Below are 7542 nucleotides of genomic sequence, written 5' to 3' on the forward strand. Positions count from 1 at the left end.
CTGATGTACTACAAATAACATACCATTGTATTGCTTTCATTATAGCTTATGCAAGCTTCTGAAAGACAAACGAATCTACAATGGTATAAAATGCCTTTTGGAAATATTTCAAGGACTCACAGACCCATTTTATGTGGTACAAACTTACATAAATGTTATTTCAAAGGACTATTTGGACTTGCCTAAGAGGACAGGAGTGAATTTTCATAACTGGTCTCCAGAACTAACTGAAAGGGCAAGACTGAGTAAACACATGCCAGAGTCGGTCTGAGTAAACAAAGCCAGAAAGTGTATGAAAGGCTACTGTTGAATGAACAGACAGCAGCTGTCACGTTCGTCCCCCAACTGTGCCTAGATACTTGGCTATTTCTGAAATGTGACAGTAAATATTTTTAATGGAAGAGAACAACTGTGTGTTATTTTATTGTTTGTTTGTTTACCTTTTAGACAAGTTCTGACTTTATAACCAACCCAGCCTGTCCTCAAACTTAGACCCCTCCTTTCTTGGCCTCCTTCAGTCATTTAAGTCCTGAAATGAGCTGTTGTAGTTTGATATTACAAAATAAAGTTCCACATAGTCTTGCACAGGGCCTAGCACAGAGCTGATACCTTACAAATACTTATAAGATGAATTAATTACCACTACAGATGCTTAATTTTTGTGTAATGAATAAACGGAGAAGTTTGATCCTCTCTCCCCACCCCAATCACACTGCCAATCTGTGACACACATGATACATAAAGTTCGCAGCTCCCTCCTTGGCACATAATTGGTATGCCTGTGTACTTGAAATGTGAAATTCCAGTTCAAAGTTCAGTAGGCCTTGAGCTACATAACTTTCCCCGGTTCTGTGGTGCGATGGTGTTGTATTGTAGTGAACATGGTTTCCAAAGGCATTATGTTGATTGAACTTGGGCTCTCAGGGTTAGTAACTGATAATTGTACTATTTCTTATGAACACAATGTGATGACTTACATGATGGGCCCATGTTATGAATAAAAGTTCCCAAGAGATTTTTTTTGGTATTTCCTTCAATCTGTTGTGATTGACAAATACTTGCTTTTTGATGTCTTTGATGAATTTTAAGGCAACTTTTGTCTCAACAAATTCCCCCAATTCAATTACATATAACTACCATCTTACACACACACACACACACACACACACACACACACACACACATATATATATGTATGCCTGTGTAAACAGTATAGAGGTTACCAGATATTATGTTAAGAGATACAGCCATGGTAGGTTACTCCTTAATCACTTCTTTAACTTAGGAAAGAGTTAAAACTACTCACTGAGCATAATTTTCAGATCTCAGCTAAGTGGAATTCAGAAAACCTAACGTTTATGTTTATTAAAAATGAAATATTTAGAGTAACATATGGATGAAAAGTATTGTTTAAAGTGCCATAGTATCTCTTGGTCAGCATTCATTCCTCAGACAGTGTTCCAATCCTACAGGTTTGAATTTTGCAGGTGAGGGAGCTCATTATGCTTGATAAATAAAATAGTTGAACCAAAAAAGTACCATCACTGTGATAGACTGCCAACTGCATAGTGCAAAACACTATTTCAAGTCTGAGATGCATTTCTTTTGAATTTGCATCACTGAAAGATGGATGTTTTGTGTTGTGAGCACTGCCAATGTGTGATGTCATAGCTTAGCTGGCAAAAGTTTTGTTTTCATAAATATTCCCACAATGTGCGACAAGACAGCATCACTATTTTACTTAATGCCTTCCTAACTTCTTCATACCCAGAGTCCTTCTTTGGGGTCACCCTTCAGTTACGCCATCCCTGGACATAATTTCCATGCAACTGTTGTCCTCTGGTGCATCAAGATGAGGCATTTGTTAAAGCAGTTCATGAAGGAACTAAGTTGTATCGATCCTGAATGCTAAGCCATCTTTGGACGTATTAAGATTTCCTTATTTTGACATTGGGTTTGTTGATAAATGGAAGGATAGCACCAACTCTATCTTTCTTCCATATGACCTTTTAGGTTATGTATACAACCTTCTAGTTTACTTGGATTAAAAGATTGCACCAATATGAAGACCCCATGAAAAAAGTTTGTCAGCTACTCAAAAGGTTGAACAGAGAAGTACTATGGCTCCCATAAAGTCCACTCTTAGGTAAATGTCCAAAAGAAATTAAATCTGGGCTTTAAGTAGGTAATTGTACATTAGTGCTCATAATAGCATGTTAACAGCCAAAAGGAAGAAACAATCCTATTGTCCACAGAGAGATGAACAGATAGATAAAACAGGGACTGTAAAATGTGCTACATGTGCATATTGCAAAGCTTAGCCATTGTTCTAGTTAGTGTCTCTGTTGCTGTCATAAAAACACTGACAGAAAGCACCTGGAAGAGGAAAGGGTTTATTTTTGTCCATTATTGAAAGAAACCAAGGTTGGAACTCAAGGCAGGAGTCTAGAGCCAAGGAACCACAGAGGAATGCTGCTTACTAGCCTTCTGCTTGTGTTTAGCTACTTTTTAAATACAGTTCAGACACACCTGCCTAAGGACAATATGACCCACAGTAGGATGGCCCTTGTGTTTCATTTAGAAACCAAGAAAGTGCCCCACAAACATGCCCAAAGGCTAATCCAATGGAAATAATTCCTCAGTGGAAGTTCCCTCTTCCCAGGTATGTCAAATTGGCAGCTAGAAACTATGACAGCCATATAAATAATGTAATTTTGTACATGCTCCATTTATAGACCTCAAAAATTGTATTAAGGATAGTAAGTTTCACACAGAGTGACAGTACTGCTTTGTCTCATTTGTATGAGGTACTCAGAACAGGTAAATTCATAGAGGCAAAAACTAGAATAGAAGCTACCAGGAGCTGGTGAGTATATTGTGGATGCATGCATTTGATCACAATTATCTACTTACAAGCTGATAAAGTGATATATATGTAAATTATATATAAATATTTTGCTGTTCATATTTTACTGCCAAAAGCATGTATATGAAAGCTTATACTATGATTTTATCTCTGGCTTTGCTTCAACATCCCTCACATTTCCTCTGCCAATTTTCCTGTCTACTATCCTATCTTCCTTCCAAATAGATTAGACCAGAAAAGAAAATCCCCTCTGCCACATAATAATCAAAACAATAAACAAACAGAACAAAGAAAGAATATTAAAAGCCACTAGGAAAAAAGGCCAAGTAACATGAAGGCAGACCTATTCAAATTACATCCAACTTTTCAGTGGAGACTCCAAAAGCCAGAAGAACTTGGACAGATGTCTTAAAGACTCTAGGAGACCACAAATGCCCACTTAGACTACTATACCTAGCAAAAGTTTGAATCACCATACATGGAGAAAAGATATTCCATAACAAAGTCAAATTTAAACAGTATCTATCTAAAAATCCAGCTCTACAGAAGGTGCTAGAAGAAAAACTCCAACATAAGGAGATTAATGACACCCATGAAAACCCAGGAAATAAATAATCCCACATCAGTAAAATCAAAAGAAAACATACATACACCACCACTACCACCACCATCACCACTATTACCACCACCACCACCACCACCACCACCACCACCACCACCACCACCAACAACAACAACAACAACAACAAAATAACAGGAATTAACAATTATTGGTCATTAATATCTCTCAATAACAGTGGACTCAATTCCCTAATAAAAAGACACAGGCTAACAAAATGGATGCAAAAACAGGATTCATTCATCCTTCTGTTGCATATAAGAAACACACGTCAACATTAAAGGCAAACATTACCTCAGAGTAAAGGGTTAGAAGAAGGTTTTCCAAGCAAACGGACTCAAGAAGCAAGCTGGTGTACTGATTCTAATATTTAACAAGATAGACTTCCAACCAAAATTAATCAAAAGAGATGGGAAAGAACACTTCATACTCATCAAAGGAAAATTCCACCAGGATGATGTTTGAATTCTAAACACCTATGCCCAAATGCAAGGGCAACTACATTTGTAAAAGAAACATTACTAAAAGTTAAGTTACACCTGAACCCTACACATTAATAGTGGGTGACTTCAATACCCCACTCTCACCAATGGACAGATCATCCAGACAAAAACTAAATGGAGAAATAATGGACCTAACAGATGTTATGACTCAAATGGACCTAACAGATAACTACAAAACATTTCACCCAAACAGAAAAGAATATACCTTCTTCTCAGCAGCTATGAAACCTCCAAAATTGGCAACATACTTGGTCACAAAGCAAGTCTCAACAGACACAAGAAAATCGAAATAACCCCATCTATCTTATCAGATACCACACATTAAAACTGGATTTCAAAAGCAATAGAAACAACTGAAAGCCAACAAACTCATGGAAACTGAATAACTCTATACTGGGTCAAGGCAGAAACAAAGACTTCCTAGAATTCAACGAAAATGGAAGCTCAACATACCAAAACTTACGCGACTCAATGAAAGCAGTGCTAAGAGCAAAGTTCATAGTGCTAAGTGCCTTCATAAAGGAAGGAGGTGTCTACATGGGCACAAGAAGCTTCTTGTTTGTAGTTCTCTCACCCTCACGACCGCAGGGACAGCTCTCCCACCTGCCACAGGCAAAGAGGGGTGGGGGATGTGGGAGGGCATCTTCTTAAAGGTAGTTTTAAGGTCTTTTTTCTTGTGCTTCTGTTGTGTTGGAATAAGTTCAGGACTCGTAGTAGGATTGCTGGGTTCTGGTGGTGATATATTGCCTTGGCTATTGTTTCTTGTGTTCTTATGCTGGCCTCTAGCCATCTGGGTTTAGAGTAATTAAAGGGCTAGGTACTGATTTCTGAATTTGACTTTGTTGGATGGGTGTTTTGCTCCTTGGTTTTTGTTTCCTCTCTGGTCGTCTGGTCTATGTGGCCTGGACTTCTCCCAGTCTGTTTGGTCTCCAGCAGAGTGGGAAGTCTCTGCCCCAGTTGGAGGTTGGGGAAAGGCAACAAGGAGGGGATAGAACTAGTGGCAGTGTGAGGAGATGCTGAGATATTGAGAGGGTGGGGGAGTTCGGTGGGCAGCCAGGCTACCTGGACTTCTCCTAGCCTGCTTGTTCTCTGGTAGAGTGGGGAGTCTCTTCCCCGGTTGGAGGCTGGGGGGAAAGGCAACTAGAAGGGGGTGGGACTGAAGGATATGGTGGGGGGGATGCCGAAATAGTGAGATAGTGGGAGGTTTTGGGGTGGCAGCCTACCTAGACTTCTGCCAGTCTGTCTTATCTCTGGTAGAGCAGAGGGTCTCTTTCCCAGTTGAAGATGGGCTGATCTTTGGTAGATAGGGGAGTCTCTGCCCTAGCTGGGATATGGTGACTAGGAGGTGGGAGGACTGGGGATAGGGTGGGCAGATGCGGTGATATTTTATTTGTGCAACCCAATAAAGTTTATCTGAGGATCAGAGGGAAATGCCAGCCCCTATATTAAACATAGAAGTCAGGCAATGGTAGCACAAGCCTTTAATCCTATCATTCAGGAGACAGGGATCTGTCTGGATCTCTGTGAGTTCAAGACCATACTGGGAACAGAGCCAGGCATGGTGGCACATGCCTTAAATTCCAACCCTAGTTAGCCACAAAGGTTAGGAGGTCTGTACAGACAGACTGGAAGTAATAGAGCTGGGCAAGAAGAGAAAGTGATGTAGCTGGACAGAGAGAGCAAATGAGATAGCAGAACAGTAAGGCATATAGGTGTGGGTTTTGTTTGGAAGCTGAGGGTCGGTAAGGTGAGGTTGGCTTATGGCTTTTCCTATTCCTCTGATCTCTCAGGTTTTAACCCTGATATCTGGCTCTGTTTTTTTTTTTTTTTTTTTTTTTTTTTTAATAAGACTGTCTAGCAATTTGCCTACAGGCAGAGGCTGAGAGAGAGAGAGAGAGGGGCAGTTTGGTGGATAGGCAGCCCACCTGGACTTCTCCCAGCCTGCTTGGACTCTGGTAGAGCAGCAATCTCTGCCCCTGTTGGAGACTGGGGCACTGCAAGTAGGAGGGTGCAGGACTGGGATAGGATGGAGGGAAGCCTGGATAGTGAGAGAGCGTGGAAGTCTGGGGGGAGGCAGCCTACCTGCACTTCTCCTGGTCTGAGAGGTCTCTAGTAGTGGGGGGTGGTCTCCACCCCAGACTTGTCTCTAGTATTGCAAGGCTTAGATAAATTCTTAAGCAGTGATATATGCAGTAGTATTTCTAAGTTTCTTAGTCCGTCTTTGCTGCTGTAGTGAAATACCTTAGACTGAGTGTGATAGTTTGAATGTATTTGGCCCCATTAAGATCATAGCGAGGGTACTATTAGGAGATGTAGCCTTGTCAGAGGAAGTCTGGTCTTGTTGGCGGAGCCTGGAATAAGTTTAATCCAAACCTTGAGGCTGGAGGGCACGTCTTTAATGTGGACTACATCTTCTGTTGTAAGTGTATCACTGTGCGGGAGGGCTTGGAGGTCTTTTTCTCAAGCTTCATTCAGTATGACAGTCAGTTGATTTCGGGCTACCTGCAAGATGTAGCACTCTCCAGCACCACCTCTGCCTGCATGCTGCCATGTTCCCTGCCAAGATGATAATTGACTGAACCTCCGAAACTGTAAGCCAGCCCCCTCAATGAAATGTTTTCTTCATAAGAGCTGCAGTGGTCATGGCGTCTCTTCAGAGACATACAAATCCAAACTAAGACACTCAGCAACAAACTGAAAAAAGCAGTGTATTGCATACATTCCCATAGTGCATGGTCAAGTCTGGCAGATTCAGTGTCTGAGGAGGGCTTGCTCCAAGCTCTAGAACAGTGTCTTTGGGGGTTGGAGAAATGGCACAGTGGTTAATAGCTCTAGGAAGCTCTTGCAGAGGACTTGAGGTCAGTTAACAGTGCTCATGTCAGGTGGCTCACAATTGCTGGTAACTCTAGTTCCAGGGTATTAGACTCCGTCCATTGGCTTCTATAAGCACTGACACATATAAACAGGCCTATAGTGCTGTGCCCAGTTTTGTACATGAATGCTGGGGACACACTCAGGTCTCAAACTCATACCTGTGTAGCAAACACTTTACTGAGCCATACCTCCAGCTCCCAGACCTTGATAATCTTCTTTTAAATGTTCAAATACTTTTTAAAAAAATGTTTTTAATTGAAATGGAACTGCATCACTTTCCCCTTCCTGCCCTCTCTGCAACCTCTATCATGTTAGACATCCAACTCTCAAGTTGATAACCTCTTTTTGTTTATTATTATTACATACATACATGTATATGTATATGAACACAAATATACATAAATACAATCTGTTGAGTCCATTTTTATTTCTGGTGTGTGTATGGTTTTGAGGCTGACCTCTGCACTGGACAACCAATAAGGGGGCTCATCCATGACAGAGCCTTACTTCTTCTCCCAGCCATCATTAGCTGCCTGCAGTTCTTTGTGTAGGGGTAAAAATTGCCCTCTTTTGTGTTGATATGTCCATGGCCATTGTCATTGTCCCACTCTGGTTTTTACAGCCATTTCTAGGACAGACTGCTTCATACGAGACTTCTGATACCCTAGCTCTCACAATCC

Source organism: Onychomys torridus, chromosome 2 (genome assembly GCF_903995425.1).
Source record: "Onychomys torridus chromosome 2, mOncTor1.1, whole genome shotgun sequence".
In the NCBI taxonomy this organism is placed as follows: Eukaryota; Metazoa; Chordata; class Mammalia; order Rodentia; family Cricetidae; genus Onychomys; species Onychomys torridus.